A 22,051-nucleotide genomic window follows, 5' to 3' on the forward strand; every position below is an offset into this window, starting at 1 on the left:
GGGGAAATGTGGGTATCTTTAAATGTAGGGTATTAGTGTGTACATTATTTATCTAGAGTATTAGAGCTCGAATCGTGATATCGAGGGTAATAATTAGCGCGCGTATCGTAATATCAAATGTATTAGAGTGCATATCGTGATATCGAGGGTAATAATTAGCGCGCGTATCGTGATATTGAGAGTAATAATTAGCGCACGTATCGTGATATCGAGGGTAATAATTAGCGCGCGTATCTTGCTATCGAATGTATTAGCGCCCGTGTCGTGAGATCTAGGGTATTGTGTGTCGTGATATCTAGTATATAAGTGCATATGTCGTGAAATCTAGGATATTAGTGCGTGTGTCGTGAGGTCTAGGATATTAGTGTGTGTGTCGTGATATCAAGGATATGAGTGCGTGTGTCGTGAGGTCTAGGATATTAGTGTGTGTGTCGTGAGATCTAGGATATTAGTGCGTGTGTCGTGAAATCTAGGATATTAGTGTGTGTGTCGTGATATCTAGGATATTAGTGCGTGTGCCGTGAAATCTAGGATATTAGTGTGTGTGTCGTGATATCTAGGATATTAGTGTGTGTGTCGTGATATCAAGGATATGAGTGCGTGTGTCGTGAGATCTAGGATATTAGTGTGTGTGTCGTGATATCTAGGATATTAGTGCGTGTGCCGTGAAATCTAGGATATTAGAGTGTGTGTGTCGTGATATCTAGGATATTAGTGCGTGTGCCGTGAAATCTAGGATATTAGTGTGTGTGTGTCGTGATATCTAGGATATTAGTGCGTGTGCTGTGAAATCTAGGATATTAGTGTGTGTGTGTCGTGAGATCTAGGATATTAGTGCGTGTGTCATGATATCTAGGGTATAACTGCGCATGTCGTGAAATCGAGAGTGTAAGTGCGCATGTCGTGATATCTAGGATATTAGTGCGTGTGTCGTGAGAATGAGGGTATTAGTGCGTGTGTCGTGAGATCTAGGATATTAGTGCTTGTGTAGTGAGATCTAGGATATAAGTGCGTGTGTCGTAAGAATTAGGGTATTAGTGCATGTGTCGTGAGGATTAGAATATAAGTGCGTGTGTCGTGAGCATTAGGGTATTAGTGCGTGTGTCGTGAAATCTAGGATATCAGTGCGTGTGTCGTGAGATCTAGAATATTAGTGCGTGTGTCGTGAGATCTAGGATATTAGTGCGTGTGTCGTGAGAATTAGGGAATTTGTGCGTGTGTCGTGAGAATTAGGGTATTAGTGCGTGTGTCGTGAGAATTATGATATCAGTGCGTGTTTCATGAGATCTCGGATATTAGTGCGTGTGTCGTGAGAATTAGGGAATTAGTGTGTGTGTCGTGAGAATCAGGGTATTAGTGCATGTGTCGTGAGAATTATGATATTAGTGTGTGTGTGTGTCGTGAGGTCTAGGATATTAGTGCGTGTTTCGTGAGATCTAGGATATTAGTGCGTGTGTCGTGAGATTTAGGGTATTAGTGCGTGTGTCGTGAGAATTAGGGTATTAGTGCGTGTGTCGTGAGAATTAGGATATAAGTGTGTGTGTTTCGTGAGATTTCGGATATTTGTGCGTGTGTCGTGAGATCTCGGATATTAGTGCGTGTTTCGTGAGATCTCGGATATTAGTGCGTGTGTCGTGAGATCTCGGATATTAGTGCGTGTTTCGTGAGATCTCGGATATTAGTGCGTGTGTTGTGAGATCTCGGATATTAGTTCGTGTTTCGTGAGATCTCGGATATTAGTGCGTGTGTCGTGAGATCTCGGATATTAGTGCGTGTTTCGTGAGATCTCGGATATTAGTGCGTGTATCGTGAGATTTAGGGTATTAGTGCGTATGTCGTGAGATTTAGGGTATTTGGGTGTGACGTATCCAGCCCTCCCCCCTGAAAATATCTCTGATGTCGTAGCTATGGTACGCTAGCAAACTAAGGTTTTTCTGATGTAACTATCTATGCCTCGTATTCTGGATTTAATCAATTCAGCGGACAACGGATTGACAGGCGGACATTATAACAAAGGACACTGTTGGCACCATATGTTTCGAGGACTGGCTATCATTTCATACTAATTAACCATTCCTTTACATCAAAACCATCGCTTTACATTTGGTATTTCCTGCCATCCACATTGCATGAGTTTTTGTCTAAAACCAAGTTTTTAATATATTCTGGCATCGTGAAAATTACACTGAGACGCCTTGTTCAGTACCAACCATACCACATCATCCCCTCTTACCAACCATACCACATCATCCCTCTTACCAACCATACCACATCATCCCCTCTTACCAACCATACCACATCATCCCCTCTTACCAACCATACCACATCGTCCCCTCTTACCAACCATACCACATCATCCCTCTTACCAACCATACCACATCATCCCCTCTTACCAACCATACCACATCGTCCCCTCTTACCAACCATACCACATCGTCCCCTCTTACCTTACCAACCATACCACATCATCCCCTCTTACCAACCATACCACATCATCCCTCTTACCAACCATACCACATCATCCCCTCTTACCAACCATACCACATCATCCCTCTTACCAACCATACCACATCGTCCCTCTTACCAACCATACCACATCATCCTCTCTTACCAACCATACCACATCATCCCTCTTACCAACCATACCACATCATCCCTCTTACCAACCATACCACATCATCCCCTCTTACCAACCATACCACATCATCCCCTCTTACCAACCATACCACATCATCCCCTCTTACCTTACCAACCATACCACATCATCCCCTCTTACCTTACCAACCATACCACATCATCCCTCTTACCTTACCAACCATACCACATCATCCCTCTTACCAACCATACCACATCATCCTCTCTTACCAACCATACCACATCGTCCCCTCTTACCAACCATACCACATCACGCCCTCTTACCAACCATACCACATCATCCTCTCTTACCAACCATACCACATCATCCCTCTTACCAACCATACCACATCATCCTCTCTTACCAACCATACCACATCATCCCTCTTACCAACCATACCACATCGTCCCCTCTTACCAACCATACCACATCATCCCCTCTTACCAACCATACCACATCATCCCCTCTTACCAACCATACCACATCATCCCTCTTACCAACCATACCACATCATCCCCTCTTACCAACCATACCACATCGTCCCCTCTTACCAACCATACCACATCACGCCCTCTTACCAACCATACCACATCATCCTCTCTTACCAACCATACCACATCGTCCCCTCTTACCAACCATACCACATCACGCCCTCTTACCAACCATACCACATCATCCTCTCTTACCAACCATACCACATCGTCCCCTCTTACCTTACCAACCATACCACATCATCCCCTCTTACCAACCATACCACATCATCCCCTCTTACCAACCATACCACATCACGCCCTCTTACCAACCATACCACATCATCCTCTCTTACCAACCATACCACATCGTCCCCTCTTACCTTACCAACCATACCACATCATCCCTCTTACCAACCATACCACATCATCCCCTCTTACCAACCATACCACATCATCCCCTCTTACCAACCATACCACATCGTCCCCTCTTACCAACCATACCACATCATCCCCTCTTACCAACCATACCACATCGTCCCCTCTTACCTTACCAACCATACCACATCATCCCCTCTTACCAACCATACCACATCATCCCTCTTACCAACCATACCACATCATCCCTCTTACCAACCATACCACATCATCCCTCTTACCAACCATACCACATCATCCCCTCTTACCAACCATACCACAGCATCCCCTCTTACCAACCATACCACATCATCCTCTCTTACCAACCATACCACATCGTCCCCTCTTACCTTACCAACCATACCACATCATCCCCTCTTACCAACCATACCACATCATCCCCTATTACCAACCATACCACATCATCCCCTCTTACAAGTGTTATCAAATTTCATCGATCTGAAGAGTTTATATTTGTGAAGGAGGGACCAACATATTACAGACAAATCGCATTATATATATAGATATGTATACAAAAAAGGTCTAGACGAAATATAATAGCAAACACAATAGAGTATTCAATATAAGACATATATGTCTTTCTGAAAACTATTGTCATCAATATAACTAAAAGGAAACTAAATTAAACGTGAAAATATATACACTGTATATATTCCCGCGTATGTCTGGACGTATTTCCGGTTTTGTATTGTTTGGATTTTTACTGTCCCATCGGTCATATACACAGAAACTGTAAGCCACGGGTATATTACGGTGAAGCTACATGTTACATATATGTATAGCAAAAAATACGGTCAGATCTGTCGCACGGCCGTTTTGTGAGTTTGTGTGAATTATTCAGAGCAATTTGGGAATATAATCAACGTAACTTGGTTTTTACATAAATTAATTATTGTTTAACATATTCAAGTTATTTTCCACCGTGGTTTATCAACAGAGGTTAATTATATTTGTCATACAGCGTGAACACATAATTGAATTTGTGTCTACTTCACAGCCGCACAAGCAGCATGGCCTAAATAATATATAAAGGAAATAATCATTTGAATTAATCAAGTTGAACTTTTGCTCGCGCCAAACCTTTTTTGTTCTCTCATGGTGCCCCTTTTTAATTTAACAAAGAAGTGTTTGTTCCATATATCAGGATATGCCACTTTACATTCCATTGGTTCGGTTTAGGGGTAGGCGCCTACAATTGTGAATGCATTTTATCGGTACCCTCTAAAAAGAAGACGCCCGTGCCCCCCTTCGGGTTTTGATGGCGCCTCTTATGACATTTTTTATAGACGAAGTGGGTCACACATTTTGGCATAATGACAGACATTTTCCTGGTCATGCACGGAATTTGTTTTTGTGAATTTGTTCTTTCACAATGACATTGCGTTGCTTCACGATTTTTCTACTATAATTAATGATTATCAACCAATCAAACTGTCGCTATATTGCTGACGTGGCCATCTTTAAAGCTAATTTGAGTATCATGACAAAGTTTTAACAGTCAAAGGAAAATGCGCACGCGTATGGTGGAAACGGGCCACGAGGAGGAAACAAAGGAATTGTTTGTGTAAAATTATCCTTGAATATATTCATGCAGAAGTGGCACAAATATGTTAGCATACCAGTAATCAATTCACTTATACGTTAACTGCATCACAGGGGCTTGGCACGATTTTCCAAATGATGGTCCATGTATTATTATAGTGTCTATGATTCACGTAAAAAAATATAACTTCAATCTGTTAACAACTTTTAAGACTCCATTTCAATATAGTTTGATAAAATGCCCAATAATTATAAAATTTATAAAGAAAATATCAAAAAATGGCACAACAACAAATATTGCCTATTTATAACAATTATGTATATAGGTATTTTGTCTTTCTTATACCCGTATTTTGTTCATACCATTTCACAATATCACTAAAAAGGACCAAAACCATAGCCCCCAGGGAGGATCGAACTCCCGACCCCTGGTTTACAAGACCAGTGCTCTATCCACTGAGCTATGGAGGCTTACTGTCGCCTACTTAAACCTTGCCAAATTATGCTGACAGCTGTACTTATTATTTGTGGAGATATTCAGAGTATAATCAATGATAGATTTCCCAATTATGATTTGTATTAATGCCAGACGTTACTTAGATATTGATTGTATACAGGAACGATCAGGCAATGGAAATCGGATATCTGTGTATTGTTTACACTTTGTCTGCTTGCGACGTCATGCTTCATAGAAATGTCACCATATCTCTAGTTTTAATAGCTGTCCAGACCCATCGTGATTTTCTTTGCTTCCCTTCTGGAGAACCTGGCTCTTTCTGGAAGGACTGCAACAGCTGAGGGATGGAATTATATACTACTTATAAGCACATTTAAAGATGCATTTATTCATTGTTATATTCCCATCAACACGACATTGAGAGGGACGGTCACGGAAAATAACATTTGAAATATTATATATTGCTGTTCGCTGTTGGTATGTTCAACCAATAATCAGTGCTCACGTGCATAACAAACTTGAGCATACACTTCATTTTTTTGTTTTCGAGAAATCCATGCCTTGCATGTTCAGGTGTTGGGAACAACCTTAAATTAACTGGATAGCTCTTTAAACATAAAATCGATATAAAGGATACAAAAGCACTTGATATACAGATATTTATAGTGCTCATTGCGTTGATTAAGAGGATATCGGACAATACAGTGTTGGAAATTGATTAGATTAAACTTTTCCTGAATGATACACTGTACATCAAATCCAGTTGAATTACTTATAAAACAGGTGTTGTGTTTGGTTGAGGAGTACGTGCGTCCTATGCCATGTGCAGGAGGATGCATGACAAGGTCGTACATGTGACAACTTCCTCGCTGTATGGATCAATGTGGAACATCCCTGTAATTACAAGCGTTCCCGAGAGATAGATCACACTGCCTAAACCACGTCCGTGCCATGATCGTTTAGACTTTTTAATACGATTAACACAATAGGGCATAAAAGCTAACGAAATCAGGAAAATGTCACGAAGACTCACTCGTGTTTTTGAAGAAGAAAAAATAAAAATGGCCGATGGGTGCAATGAAACAGATGGCAACAAAATTCCTGATTTGGTTTAACATAAACGGAAGTGGTTTTAAACAATATCATGGTCCGTCACATGCAGCATGCCCTGAGAGCCGTCTCTGGTTCCATTCGATAGACATTTTTGTGCTAATCTGTTTAGCATTTTATTTTTTATTAAACTAGTTATAATGCGTTGAGTGATATATATGGAATGTAATTTGCTTTCATAATATCGGTGAAATAATCAATGCCTATTCTTATCAAATGAACCTTTATCGGATACCATCAACTCTACATACCACACGTTGAGATCAGACTCAACAGCATTTATGATTAAAGTCTATTTTCTTCGGGTTATCCAAAATAACTACATATATGTACAGCTGAACTCGGTTAATGTTATTTACCCGAGCTTATGCGAAGTTATCTCCCCATACATTATGTAACCCGAAGTTATGTTTCTGTCGTCATACTTGATTTTTTTTAATTAAAAAATAAATTAATTAAATTAAAAACAATTTTTTTTAAAAGAAGATATTAAAATAAAATAACAGTTATGTTCCTTAACTAACATGTTTTCTTAATCTAACAACAATATTACATTTGACCTTACCTGTTCGAAACACTTTTTTCTACATCAAAGACATATCTGGTAACCCCTGAGAAGTTTTGGTTCACATTTACACCATAGTATCATAACATCGAGATCTACAACATATCATCTTCTAGTGGTCATTATTCAAGGTTGAAAGGTCACGTTTGACCTCTTCTGAATGGGACACAACGTGGCATGTCTTGGTGAATGACGCGTTCGTCTTTCAGCATGGGGACCACGGCTCGATTCCCCTTCAGGACATGAAAAGGCAACTGTCCGCCTGCAGGAGTTTTCTTGTAATACTTTAATTTCCTTCCATATCAAAACCTCCTGTAAGCTTCTATCGGAGACAACAAAAGGGGCCAACAGTAATTAAACAGGGTTTCATAATTGTTGTAAAGATAAGGTAATTGAGATGGATTAATCGTCCTCATGAAATTGGATGATACTTTATCTGTAAAGGAGTATGTGGATGATTAAAGGTATCTTTCAAAGAAATTTAATCACTTTGGTATGGTAATAATCATCATTCTCATTTCCAAGGCCGGGCATTGAACTCGACATTGATCGCATATGATTCCATTAGTCTACAGTAATACGTGAAGAGATGTAAACAGAAAAACAAAAAGGGTTAAAAATGTGAAACGGAGCAGACATGAAATACTCATCACACGTTAGATATCATAGACACCACGTGAATTTTGGGAGAACCCAAGACATACAGTTTACGACAGGAATAAACTGTGGTAACCATAACTCTCCAATTGTTCAAACATTAGTCCTTTACGATGTAGAATGGCGGTCATATAGATTCCAGCGCATGCGCAGTGCGCTAGCTACGGACTGACAGATGGACCATTTCGTTCTTTGTGTATAAATAATGAAGTAAATAAAAGGGTTGGCGGTATTAACTGGTCCTCCACTTCCGGTCGTAAGACAGGCACGCAGAATGTCTCGCGCTTTGATGGAATTTGGCATGCGTACTATAAGGGTTTTGTACTACAAAATGTCGGTCAGTTGTCAATTTCTTTCGATTTTCAGTTTTATTAATTGCTTATCTCCCCAATAGATCTGTACTCAATACGTCAATCACGTGACATTTACTAGTTCATTTAGAAGTCAAAGTTTAAACGGTTTAGTAGAAGTAGAAATGTCTTGTATATGAACGACAGTACAGGTGTGGTTTGTTTTTTAGAGGCACGGGATTCTACCTAACAAGGTTTCATAGTTCATTTTGTCCAATTCTTACGACTGAATTATATACAGGAACGTGCAAATCAGTCAGCAAATGAAAAGGCAGTCCTAAAAATGGCGGCCATCTCCTAAATCCATGTCGATATCAAATAGTTGTGAATCGTTCCTTCTTACGTAGAAATGTCGTCTCCATGATCGGCAGTACAGTTCAGATTCTTCAATTGGAGTACATATGCACTAATGGCATAATTATAAAAATGTTTTGTGACCTCGGGATCTAAAGGTTGCCAGAGTGAATTATATCTTATGCAAGATGTTTAGTTTGTTAGTTTGCTAGTTTTAGTTTACACCAGCACTACTGATTGGTTTGTGAGGTTTTCTAATTACAAGTAAATGGATAACGAGCATTTCCCCTTTAAGACACCAACGGATGTAAACCGTAGGTCTATATATAACTCCATCAATGACTTAAAGGGTTGATACTGCATTGTATTACTTGGCATCAATAAAATCTAGTTCACGTGTACATTGTACAGTCTAGGGATAGTAGACATTGTAAAGTTGTGATATTTCTGATAAATAATTATAATTTCATATCCATATTCCAATACATTTCGCCGAATGTCACTAATTCTTACCCGTTTTCTTACCAACAACGACGACGACAATTATTTCATTTTCGTAAACTTATACAGTGGAGGAAAATTGAATGTGGAAACATTGTTTTGATAATGCCATACTGTAGGTGATACACGTCTTAAAATTGAACGGGGAAAATAAAACTATTGTGTGGCGTAAACGTTTAATCATACATATGTGGACAAGTATGCCTTTTTTCGTGTCCGTCTTCTTTTTCTATCTCTGTATCGAGGTACTTACAACAATATACGTACTTGATCCTAAAGGATTAAATGTCGATTTCAAAAGTCACGATGAAATCAAACCTCGATGTACATATATAGTTTAAACTGTTTATTTTTCTATCCCTGCAGCATTACAGGTACCTTGATGTGATGATTAACTACGAAAACGTCAACACGACCAATTTTGATTACTATCAATTGATTTATAACTGATAAACAATAAAATCGTGTTACACTAAATAGCGGGGGGAAATCCACGGCGTCTATTGGCTTGCTCAGCACAGACTCGTGTCTCGTAAATTTCTGCGCGAGTTTTTTCCCCCAAGTTTAAAAGCATCAGACTGCATTACATACGTAGGTCACGTGTCCTTTTGCTTACGGCAGGGATTAGGTGGGCGTAATCATTCGTCAGCATGCTGCTCACCAAGGCGTTTGATCCGCCGTAGACCAGGGAGAAAAAACATCTGCATCTAAAGTTCAGCATCTTAACGTTTCGGAAAATTACAGCTACAGAAAAAGTAATTTACCTACGGAGATAATTCTATAAAGCGGATGTTTCATACGAGATAATTCTATAAAGCGGATGTTTCATACGAGATAATTCTATAAAGCGGATGTTTCATACGAGATAATTCTATAAAGCGGATGTTTCATACGAGATAGTTCTATAAAGCGGATGTTTCATACGAGATAGTTCTATAAAGCGGATGTTTCATACGAGATAGTTCTATAAAGCGGATGTTTCATACGAGATAGTTCTATAAAGCGGATGTTTCATACGAGATAGTTCTATAAAGCGGATGTTTCATACGAGATAGTTCTATAAAGCGGATGTTTCATACGAGATAGTTCTATAAAGCGGATGTTTCATACGAGATAGTTCTATAAAGCGGATGTTTCATACGAGATAGTTCTATAAAGCGGATGTTTCATACGAGATAGTTCTATAAAGCGGATGTTTCATACGAGATAGTTCTATAAAGCGGATGTTTCATACGAGATAGTTCTATAAAGCGGATGTTTCATACGAGATAGTTCTATAAAGCGGATGTTTCATACGAGATAGTTCTATAAAGCGGATGTTTCATACGAGATAGTTCTATAAAGCGGATGTTTCATACGAGATAGTTCTATAAAGCGGATGTTTCATACGAGATAATTCTATAAAGCGGATGTTTCATACGAGCAACATTGGAATCGTAGAAACACCTGTTAGGTCAATTTAATTAGGTCACTTTACGAGGTAACGGATGTGTAATGGTCAGTTTGTTGTCCTCTGTCCGGTCGTCAGTTAAAACCTTGACGGATGCACGACGATAACAGAAGCTTGTGATTGTCAGTAGAGTATCACAGTGAATTACAAAACATATACAGATATTTATCTAACTAATTTGGGTGTCATTTTCTTGTTTATATCGATGTTTGTTGATAATTAGGATCAGCCCAAGTCCCCTTTGAAGACTGCTTGTTAACGACAAATCTCGGAATCCTATCACAAAATGTCCAGGCAATTATGATTGATTAAAAGTAAGCTATTTATCCACGGATTATAGAGGTACATATACATTATACATGTAAATAAATATCCTCTGATATATCACAGGTGTATCGGGAATGTAACATATTCAGACGACTTGACATAAAACCAAAGACTGACCTAAAGGTTATGGTCATTATAATTTATGAAACATGGAAAGCTATAAATAGTAATGGGTAAACGTGTTGATAATTATTTAAGGGCAAGCGAACGACTATATATATTTTTTTTTTTTACATTGTAGCCTTTTCATTTGAAACTACTTTAAAGTCTGATATTTACCGGCATGTAGGTAATTCTTCACAACACTAAAACCATGTTTACGAGACTACACATATACAAACTGTCTCTCATTAACACATGTATCAGCACATTGATAATTGTGTTTACAGCTTTGTATTTACATCATTTTGTTTGCAACACATTGTATACATCCCCCATATAAAATAAAGTAAACACATTGTATACATTTAAGTTCAGCACTATTTCTTTTTTGTTTGTTTTTTGAAATTTTATTTCGCTGTTTTTTGTTGTTTTTTTGTTTTTTTTTTCGAATTGTCCTATCGATAGGTTACTGTTAAAAAAGAGATTTTGTTGTGCGATTGCAAAACCAAGAAAAGGTTACGGTGGTTGATAAACATGTCATTTTCTTTACTGGTCTCAATAATTAGAACATTCATATACATTACCATGTTTTTTTCATTTGATGGCCCTCTGCAGCTGAATTTGTTTACAAACCACATGTTTATTTTAAACCTTTCAAAGACAAAAATGTCAATAAACAGAGCACCAAGTAATTTCATTGTACATACAACGAGAAAAATTGACGTGACATTTTGTTGACAGTGTAGTAGGAGACGGGAAAGTTTGGTGATGTGACTCTTTCATTCCTTCTTGTAATCATCGTCACAGTGTTCTGGTAAAAGAAGGAAGGACGCCATTTTGTCAGGAAGATACGGGTAATCATTTTCTCGCGGGTAATACTACTGGTGGTGTCGAGACCGATTGCGACTGTCGGAACACTATCGATACACTCCAGGCGACATCATATCCGCTAGTCGCCCGCTGTCACTGCTCATTGATTTCTACTAAGCTGTTTTATGGTGATCTAAACAGAACCTTGCTATCTTCATTAACATACGACGATGTATGGAATTACTTTAATCCAATTCGACCACCCCCTCCCGACACTCATCGGGAAAATACGTGTCTCTCCCTAACAAATGATCATTTTTGTTTGATCGATCGAGGTTCAACGATCTCGTAACAGTCAGGGTCCTAATATGAGAACGGAGGTATAATACACAAAAACGGTTGTGCATAGTGGATTATAAATCTGTAAGACAGTTTTAAAACCTTACTGAACGTCTCGACTAGATTAGAAAGCTATAAGCATGCATACGTTTTGTACATGTACTTTTCTGTTCCGGCGTTAAGTTCCCAGATTTATATACTGGCATGACTTCTTCATATTTCCATCTAGGAACAAAGAGGTCATTTCCTCCAGTGCGGGGCGAAGCATGACGATCAATTCTCGTGCTCAAATTGTGCAACACGGTCATATATTTACATTTGGATGGCAAAGCCAAGATATAAACTAACTACATAAATGTCTATGAGAGTATAACTGACACCAAAATCGTGACATCATTCCATGCGTAAGAATATATTGTTACAAACATAATTTTATTTACGTTCCACACAGTAATTCAATGTTTGATGATCGAAATTTCGAGAAGCAAAACATAAGTTAATGTTGTATAAAACAACAACAACAACAGCAACAACAACAACAACAACAACAACAACAACAAAATCTTCTCTCCGGTCGTATAGGACCGTATCACAGGGACACTCACTATCGTGTGACTTTACAGGTGCATTCTAGTGAGTAAACAGACAACTCAATCGAGTGCAAACCCATTCGATTGTGACGTGCCCCTGTGTTCCGGCCACGTCAACATTGTTAACCTCGATATACCTGGTACACCGGATCGTGGTCCTGACACGGTGTCTAAAAACCATTCAAACATTTCCAGCTACATTTCCGATTCCAAAACTAACCCGCTTGCATACAAATGCCGGCTCGACCGTGTTAAGTGAATTTATCCATGCGCAAAATATATTCCTAGTGACAATTTGAAAACAAATATACTTCGAAAAATCACGTTGTTCAATAAAACATGCAAGTAGATACAGTACCATGATGCGATTTTGATAAACTATGTTTAAAACACTTGCATGTTTATTTGATTCTCGTTATTTCTATGCACTATATTTTGTTTACCAATCTGCATGCGATAAAAGGCTCTTCCACTGTTAAGCCCAAATGTCAGAGCTGTGGTAAGGAAATGTGAACTTTTTTATTCATTTTTTAAAAGAGAAACAGAAAACGTAAATATAGATTATAAACAGTCCTCATATGGTATCTATGGTCGATTTAAATGCCAGAACATTGTAAACAAACATTAGTTGAGGCTAGAGCGATATTTTATGTTTGTTTGCAAAGCTCTGGCATCTAATTCGGCCATCAAGACATTTAAGTTCGTAAGTAAAAAGCATGGAATAATAAAATACATGGATAATAAACAGAACTGGTCAAATGTCATATTTATTGAAAAAAACTAGGTCACATTTATATCCTACCGAATGATATATTTCCTTGGTTTATAATCAACGGCAGGAGAATTATAAGACAGATATAAGGTTGGGTTATGGCTGAAGTCTAATTACGCTACTGCGTGCTATTCATTTCCGCATATCGACGAAAACGACACAAATTAATCAGCATTTCTAGAGATAAATTTCCGGTCTCGTTGTCGGTCAGTATCGTGTTCATATAATTAAGAATCATAGTTGGTGTTGCCATACAAGTATTAAAACATAAAAATACCGAGGACTTCGGAACTCTTTCGGATAAACATTTCCTCCCCTCTGAACAGAAACAAATTACGCAATCTTCGGAGTCGGTGAATGTCAAGGTTAAAGTTCATGAACAAAGCCAACAGTCATTGAAATGTTAAAGGTAAGGGCATCATCGAGATGTGTAGCTTGTCCATACTAATTGTCTGGCGGCGAGTCAACCAACCACAGAAATATATTATGTATAAGCTTTGTTTTGTGGACGATCGGTATAAACAAATTGTCAATAAGACTATGTTTAAGTAGAGAATTCTAATCCTATCATAAACTATACATCAGCCTTTTGAACTCCGAAAATTATATGTTAATTGGTTTATAATGACCTTGACCCTTGTGTAAGTAGTAGAGCACTATACAAGAATTTGGAAACCAAGGCAACTCTGGTGATATGTCTAATGAGGTTTTAAATTCCCTTGGGTGGGCTTCATGTGGTGTGCCAAATCGTTAAAACGGAGACAATATGGGATTTGAAAGGAAAAGCTTATGGCTGCAGGTTCCAAAATCTTAGAAATAAATCCCATTGAAACTGTCATCGAATGATCTAGGCCACCTGAGCATTCATACTCTTGTATAACACCAAATCGTGTAAAAAACATGAAGCGCGGATCAAGTGTGTTTTATGTGTCACGTGTAGCTAGCTTATGGTAAGTGTTTTAGGTGAATCACGTGTCACTAGCTCAAGCTATCGCCATTGGTGTACATCACGAGTTCTAGGTCATTGTAAACGTCCTTTGTGTAGCACTTGGTTATAGGACAGCATCGTGGACATTATTTTTTTCTGTTCAAATAAATTATAAAGAGTAGAGAGTAACACTGGGAATCAGACATAATGACGTTATGTTCATTTTTATAATATATAGTCATACTGAAGTGTTCGTATACATATACAGTGTATGTGATTGTTAGACTAAAAGTGTAATGTACATGTACTTTTGTAATTGTGTATTGTGTCCTGCTATATTACATTGTATTGTTTTGTAATTGTGTATTGTGTCATACTATATTACATTGTATTGTTTTGTAATGTCTTCTCTCTGATGTGTTGAAAAACATAAAGAAATAAAAGAATCTGAATCTGGCGTTCTCTCCCTATCGCAATACATCACGAAGAGACATCCAGCTAAATTAGCGAACTGTACTCTCGTGGACGATACTGAGAAGACTGTCTTCTTATGTGTTATCTAGGGAATAATCGGCTCCTTGTTTTCAGCACAAGGAAAATATAAAGGCTTTTCCACATCAAATACCTGCCCGCGTCTGAAACTATGAACACGAGATTTTCCTCTTTTCTTGCGATTCAGCAACCTCTTTAGTTAGGATTGCACTGACTCGATCAGTCCACGTTCTAGGTCTTAATGACAAGTCTTCTTGTAATAAATTGGGAAAGAGTTGCAAAGTTCATCCTTGTTGTCTCGTCATTGGAATGAAATCGTGTTGTTGGTTCTATCAGTGTATAGCATTAATGTTGATGTATACATCGTCATCTGCTGGAGAAACTACTATTTCAGTCTTCCAGGCTCCACCAAGATATTTAGTGAGTATAATTTGAAGTGGTCGACATATTCATCCTCATCTCATTACGTATTTTCACTTGATGATTTCACGTGGAAAAGTTTGGAAGAACTTACTCAGAAATATTAGAGTCACTCTTCTCCATTTCAGGAAACGTAATGAAAATGTGAGTATTTTCCCTTGTTTCATATATCAGCAGATTCGGTTCGGTTTCAGAGCTCCTGGTATAATGATCAGTATGTTTTCGCAAAATCCTAGTTGTTCTACAGCAGCTGGGGCGTACCAAATATATCTATGCAGTTTTGCATCTGGAGAATGCTGTTTGGAGTTTCGTTGGCAGAGATCATCTTGAGGTCGTGGACTGTAGTATTGGGGCGAGACATCACTTATAAATGTATGTACCATTCCAGCCTATCAGCATACATGTTTCTAGATAAGTCGACAAGGAAAGAACGTCGTGGTATAGCTACAGATCAAATCCAGTTAAATGGCGTATCAAACCATGAGGCTGTAAACAATAAAATACAACGACGATATGACATCTTCCTGCTACTAATTGTGTCGTCGTTATGTATAACGGGGATTGTGTTTAATGTTTGGTATTATCATAGATCATATAGAACAATCATTAACTTGGTTCATAACGTACAAGGTAGTATTTACATAAAACTTCCGTCTAAGGAATGCCTGTTGTGTTCAACTAATCAAAAGCATGTTCACCAGCCAGACGCTGTCGTTTCTCATTGCCATGGTGACTATTTGTGTTTACTGAAATTTTATGGAAGTTTGATGATATCTTCAATGCCGATGTCTTTGATAGGGAAAATTAGCCACGACAGATCGAATTTCGTTTAAAATGTGACGTAATATCTATACTGTTTACGGTCTGTAGGGAACCTCCTCGCGACTATATCTTTACTGACTTATTATTACCTTTACATCAATTATTCACTGGTAATTTAGATTTTTGAAACAATCTTCCCTTGGGAGTGATCCAGCATGCCACTGGTACAAAATATCACTTAATTTGCATCTTGACGCCGGAAGTATCCATGTTTGAAGACACCGGAAGGGACTGTAGTTAATACAATCAAGGCCATGTTTGAGCTTCAAAGACTTATTGTGACCAAGAGTAATTAGTGCAGTATCGATGACGTGAAAACGGATCACATGTGTGATTCCTATCAAGGTCATTGACGCAATGCTACGTACAGAGTATTCTCGAATGCATTGCTTAAAAAAATAAAACTGGAAACGATTGAAAATTAACTGTAAATGTAGATCAATCAAACATCAATGCAGTTTCATTAGTATATAACTGTAGCACAACAATACACATAATCTTTATATTCTAAATATATATAAGTCTTACATTCTCGTAATGTGTTATAAATGACATCATTGTTATCAATAACGTCATTATGACATTAGCTAACAATGTACTCCAAATGACCACATTTCTGCTCCAACACTAATCTAATCTTCTCAAAAGTTTCTTGTCACAATTTTGGTTGTCTGATTTGAAATCTTTTGAATCTCTTTTCTAATCACCAATTGAACTTCGTTAATGTCATTAGGAAGTGGAGAATAAACACAACCCTTAAGATAACTCCACAAGCAAAATCTCACATATTTAAATTGGCCGAGCTGCAGAAGAAACAGCCACCCTAACACTGTTTGCCGGGAGCGGAATTGTCCTATCTTGCTAAAACCACTCATCATCTATATTGATCTTTCTGCACATTAATTCAAGAATAAACTTCTCCTTTTACATTGTCAAATAACGCTCAGATGTCATAGTTGCTGTTTCGTTGCCATCCTCTTCATAAAAACAATCATTCAATGATTTCACAATTACTGAATGCTGCCAAAAAGATTATTTTTTGACTGTGTAATTGTTTATCGGCAAACGCATATTCTGTGTACTAATACAGTAGCAAAGTGTATTTCATTCTTTTTATTCATTTGAATTATAATGTGTTATTTCTAAATCTTACTTTTTATGAATTATTATACATGGCATATATAGCGATACTTTTAAGCAGCAACAATGCTACATATGTACGTTGAGTTACACAATACTGTTAACATACATACATTGTGTTTTCGCCCTATAACAATAGCAAAGAATCTCAAGCATTAATGCTAATTACTTACCCATGTGTATTTCGGGTCTAGAACGAATGAGACTTATCAATTAAGAACCCAAGTGTAAATTTACATAACTGTATTTCCGCACACAACCTATTTAATTTACACATACAGCATCACAACCGATCACAGCTTCCGAGGTATGATTAACATTTGTACATCAGTTGACTTGTTTGATTGTTGATTGTTAAAATCTAACACCATATAAAAAGAAAATTAGCATGCAAATATATGTTAATATGAACATTAAGTTATCTGGGCTATTTTTTGTGTCATAGATTTATTCTCAAGAATGACACGCAACATCAAATTATTTTGTACTTTTGCTCGTCTTTTTTGTACCACATGTTTGGTAATATTCGTGAGTGATTCATTTTGATTATATTCGCAGTAGTGAAATATCATGACAATTAATACTTAGCGAATAATTATGTATACACAAAAATGTATTTGACCATCGTTGTTTTGTATCGACCATCGTTGTTTTGTATTGACCATCGTTGTGTTGTATTGACTATCGTTGTTTTATATTGACCATCGTTGTGTTGTATTGACCATCGTTGTTTTATTTTGACTTTCATTGTTTTATTTTGACTTTCATTGTTTTGTATTGACCATCGTTGTTTTATATTGACCATCGTTGTTTTGTATTGACCATCGTTGTTTTGTATTGACCATCGTTGTTTTGTATTCACTATCGTTGTTTTGTATTGACCATCGTTGTTTTGTATTGACCATCGTTGTTTTGTATTGACCATCGTTGTTTTATATTGACCATCGTTGTTTTATATTGACCATCGTTGTGTTGTATTGACCATCGTTGTTTTGTATTGACGTTCATTGTTTTGTATTGACCATCGTTGTTTTATATTGACCATCGTTGTTTTATATTGACCATCGTTGTGTTGTATTGACCATCGTTGTTTTATTTTGACTTTCATTGTTTTATTTTGACTTTCATTGTTTTGTATTGACCATCGTTGTTTTGTATTGACGTTCATTGTTTTGTATTGACCATCGTTGTTTTATATTGACCATCGTTGTTTTGTATTGACCATCGTTGTGTTGTATTGACCATCGTTATTTTATTTTGACTTTCATTGTTTTGTATTGACTTTCATTGTTTTGTATTGACCATCGTTGTTTTGTATTGACCATCGTTGTTTTGTATTGACCATCGTTGTGTTGTATTGACCATCGTTGTTTTATTTTGACTTTCATTGTTTTGTATTGACTATCGTTGTGTTGTATTGACCATCGTTGTTTTATTTTGACTTTCATTGATTTGTAATTGACGATCGCTGCTTAGGTTATTGTTGAATACATTATTTTAAATTTTAGGTAAAATGTAATATACAATACATTTATCAAAATGTGTTTTATTGTTAAATGTCTGGTTCTGGTCAATTAGTCAATTAGTGTTGTTTTCAGAGACGTACTATCATGATATTGTTATATGGATCAGGATTATTTACAGAGACGTAATCCCATGGTATTGTTATATAGATCAGTGTTGTTTTCACAATCGTACTATCATGATATTGCTATTTGGATCAGAATTTTTTACAGAGACGTACTATCATGATATTGCTATATGGATCAGGATTATTTACAGAGACGTGATCCCATGATATTGTTCTATGGAGAAGCGTTTGTTTTCAGAGACGTGATCTAATGATATTGCTTTTTGGATCAGTGTTCTTTTCAGTGACGTGATCTTACGGTATTGCTATATGGAGCAGTGTTGTTGTCAGTGAAGTGATGCCATGATATTGCTACAAACGACCGATTTTTGTCTGGTGTAATTTGTTCTTTAGTTGGTAACAAAACGGATGTCGCTGTAATTCTATTGAAAGTCTCATCATCTAGTTTTAGATCACGAGTGTCATGCACGAGAACATTTCATGTCATTGTGCCCTATAACTTTGTGCTTTACATGTAGATACAACGTACCATCCAATGCATCAAATATTTCGGTTGCACGTTTCTTAGATTCACATGCAAGCTACATATTGCTCCAGATCATATTATATTGAATTGCAGAAGAACATGATTGCCTATTTCACTGTAGAATTATCAGTCAGGTCCACATGTGTTTCCGCCTGTTGATATACACCCGTCTGTTGTCTTCTTCACATCATGTCATTGCTTTCCATGTGACGACTCTGAAGAGTTATATTTTTTCTGCTTCAATGCCAACTGGAAATACTTGAATTTACGAGGAAATATATATTTGGCCATAGAGGAACTTCAATAATTTACTATCTGTTAAGATTACATAATTTGTTTTGACATCGGCATTAAGACATTTACGAGCATTGTTTAGAGTTAGATAATCACTGTCCTTGATCGAGGTAAATAAGAACATTAATTAACCTGGAAATTGTAATATTGATCGAAGTGAAAGTCAGAATCTGAAGGTAAACAAAAATATCTGAATTCATCAAAGCTAATGACGATATATACCTTATTAGGAAATAAATAAATTAAATTAAGAACGAAAGCGCTGTACATTCCATGACACCTTCAAGGGAAAATCTATTGCGCTATTCTTCACGTGGCCTTGAGAATTAAGTCATAAACAATAGTCGGATGTTGTAATTGATATTGACTTAGCGTATGTTTGTAAACATATTGACCTTACACGTGATAGTTAAGTTTTATCCTAATATCAGTAATATGATTCGACATGCACCATTATCATATAGAATACAATCTGATTAAGTTATACAATAAATATAATTCAGCCCAAAACATCAAGCTCTTCTTTAAAGTCACATTACGATGGACAGCGACTCTCATAAGGCATAAAACCAATTTTGTTGGAGATAAAGGACTCCTGTCTGAAGGTTCTATTACTTTCAGTAACACCTGTTATCTTCTAACTAATATAGATCCTGTCTTCGGTAGTTATCATCAATCTCCGTCAACATTCTAAAATTGCTACAAGCCAATACACCAGGCGACTAATGTTCGAAATATTTTTATCGAATCGCCTATTCACGCCTACTAGTGGACTGAATCTTGCCAAAGACTGTGTAGAAACAGAAGAAATCTTCATCTTAATTCGTAAATATATAATAAAGATATAGACAGTAACAGGCCGCGCACTTAATTAAATAACACAGATTAAAACAACAATTTCCAAAATCAGTTAATAAGTATCCAAGTAAATAACAAATCATCAAGTCACTGGCAAAAACCAAAGAATAGATTTGAGCTTTTGCTCACCACCTATCGAATACATACCTAAATATCTCGACCACTACTGTGACCTTCCTTAGTAGGACTGGGACTCACCATGTGAATTTACTTGTTGTCCCGTGACCTTTCGGATACGTGACCTCGGGAGCGAATCTTAGACGCCTAGAAGTCGGTACCTCCCCGTCCTAGTTGAAGGTCAGCTGGAACAGGCGGGTGTACACTTTCATTCTAATAAGTCACTGAGTCGGTTACAAGTTACTTAGTCAATTGCATGTCACTTCATCGTTTTACATGTCATGACGTCATATAAAAGTCACCAAATGTTTTAGTAATTGACTAGTCAAAAAGGTATAACTAAAGTATCACAAATCCATTGGTGCAAGTCAAGGTTATTGCATTTCAGCAGCGTCGGGATACATTACTATAATAACATGCTTCAAGGTAATATTTGGACGTCCACATATGTTTTCATTTATCACAGAAACATCCTTGAATATATAATAGTATACATAAATTCTATCATAAACACAATTAAACGCCATAGCAGAGCGCTGAATGACCCAAGTTATAAATCTCGTACAAAAAGAAAACCTAAGGTAAGGTAAGGTCTGTAGTACATCACGTATTGTCGTCCTACAATGATATTTACTCACCACTACCCGTCATAACATTCAGCATAACATTTTCAACTAGTAGATCAGGTATCATCTATGGAGGATCGGAGAAGTCGTTTGTTTCCCGTCAACATTTTGTTTACGAGAAGCCTTAATTAAAGTCTGCTTTTAAACTGTCAAAATTTCCATTACGAAAATGACTGCCGGTCATCTTGGGGATCTAAATGGTATTTATGATCAGGTCGTGTCTTTGAGAGACGTGTCGTGACCCAAATTCGGTTTCTTTTACAAGTTCATTTATCCCATTTGATCTTTAACTAATAAAATATTTACCCTCTCCTCAGTAATACCATATAGTAGTGTTTACTGGAGATGTTTTTCCTGTTTACTAAAACTCCATGTATACCGATCTTGAGTTCTCCACACGCGGGTTCCGTGTACTTATGATAAGCAGTCATTATCGTGAGGCGATTCCAAACTAAATGACTCGAGTGTCCGTAATGACGTTGTCTGTGTGGTTGGCAGTTCCTGCATTTCGTCCACGATCCACCAACACCAATGTTAACGGGAACAGAAGTACAACTGTAAGGAACAGAATGAGACAAATAAACTCGAACGGAAAACAACAACTAATAGTTCGTGAAACAAACTTAGATTCGCACACATAAACTGAAACAACAACCATAGGAATGGATGTTACTTTAAAATTAAAACAAAATACGAAAAGGAAGAAACACCAACTGATGAGAATGAAAACAACAATTGATAATAATGTAAACAACAGCTGCTAAAAATGACAGCAACAGCTTGTAAGAGTGGAAACAACAACTTAAAAGAATGGAACATCTACCGATA

At 37.2% G+C, this 22,051-nt stretch overlaps 1 protein-coding gene and 1 non-coding gene across 2 annotated transcripts in view; one reads left to right on the plus strand and one right to left on the minus strand.

Annotated features, from left to right (window-relative positions):
• Nucleotides 1-22,051, plus strand: part of LOC117325946 — a 231,364-nt gene that overhangs the window by 105,569 nt on the left and 103,744 nt on the right. The gene's annotated exons all lie outside the window — the stretch shown is intronic.
• Trnat-ugu lies at nucleotides 5,484-5,556 on the minus strand. Its single transcript has one exon. It is a non-coding gene; the product is annotated as a tRNA-Thr (tRNA).

This window comes from Pecten maximus, chromosome 4 (assembly GCF_902652985.1).
Source record: "Pecten maximus chromosome 4, xPecMax1.1, whole genome shotgun sequence".
In the NCBI taxonomy this organism is placed as follows: domain Eukaryota; kingdom Metazoa; phylum Mollusca; class Bivalvia; order Pectinida; family Pectinidae; genus Pecten; species Pecten maximus.